Consider the following 1,474-nt stretch of genomic DNA (forward strand, 5'->3'; position numbering starts at 1 on the left):
CCGCTATAAAAAAATATGGGTCGAATATTTTTTGATGCTTTACAACATATCCAAAGCGCATTAAAATCGGTGAGGGACAGTTCCGACCGTTCCCTTGTTAGTGTAACATGGCGTTTCAGCTATCAAGTCGTGACAACATTTGCTTGATATGAAAGCTTTGCAACCCGAACGTACGAAATAAATATGAAAGCTTTGCAACCCAAACGTACGAATTAATAGTTCCCAAACACGTAAATTGCACGAACATACAACGTCGAGTTCTTAGAATTAGATTTAGACGATTTATCGCGACGAATTCGTTGTACGAAAATTGACACGTATGTGTGACTGTGTGTATCATAGGCTGCGTGAGATATTGCTGTGGTAGTACGTATAAAAAGACATGTCGATGTGCTGCGCGCGATGCGACATCTAGCGATTTCGTCGGAGTTCGGGCTTTGCTTTAGGATCCCCTTAAATTATACCATATATTATTACACACACACTACACCATATTACATATACGGAGTGTTCCAAAAGTAACGATAAATCTTTCGCACAGGGGCAGAATGGACTAAACTGAGAAGAAAAGTCTTCTACTATTTTACAATTTTCGCAATAGTTATTATATTAATTACTAAAAATTGTCTGCCTCTTTGCGAAAGATTTATCGTTATTTTTGGAACACTATATCTTTATCTTATATTATGCCGTACAAGGTGTTGCAGATACATACTAGGCAGTACGACGGGTTGCGTGGTAAACTTTGCATGGGCAGACGCGGTTTTATAGACGATGACAGTGACTTTATAACATAAACTTTATAATATAAATAATAAAACTTTGTAGTATAAACTTTATAATGTATAAAGTCACTGTCATTGTCTATTAAACCACGCTTGGCCATGCAAAGTTTGCCGCGCAACCCATCGTACTGCCTAGTATGTATCTGCAACACCCTGTACAATATTATATGTATGTAATATAAAGTAACTTAAAATATTATACATATGTATTACTATCAATTTATAAAGCATGTTTGGTAGAAACTAAAAGAATTCCACTTTTCGGTAAAGGTGCAATAATAGCAAGAAAAGGATGACATAAATTTTCAAAAACAATACAAGCATTTTAAATAGTAACTCAACTTCATAACCATGAAGATCTTCGCAGAAACCTATATTAGTAGGTATAGTAAGCGGGTTCTAACCCATGGGGCTAGAGGGGAGCGCGGGGTGCATGGGATACTCGTAGGCGAGGGAAAGCGTAGCGCGGGGATTCTTCGGTGGTGGGGGGTATGACGTCATGCGGAATGACAGTAAGATTTTAGGGGCTGCAGTCACGTACAAGATAACAAAAAACATCACAAAAAAAAGGAAATATTGCTATGAACAAAAAAAAACAAATAGTTATAGAACGAAAAGTGTTACAAAGGGTATATGCTCCAACCGTTTTTCGACCAAGATATAGCGTAATGTAATTTTTATAGAAACAA

The sequence above is a fragment of the Trachymyrmex cornetzi genome, unplaced genomic scaffold (assembly GCF_001594075.2).
Source record: "Trachymyrmex cornetzi isolate Tcor2-1 unplaced genomic scaffold, Tcor1.1 scaffold623, whole genome shotgun sequence".
NCBI lineage: Eukaryota > Metazoa > Arthropoda > Insecta > Hymenoptera > Formicidae > Trachymyrmex > Trachymyrmex cornetzi.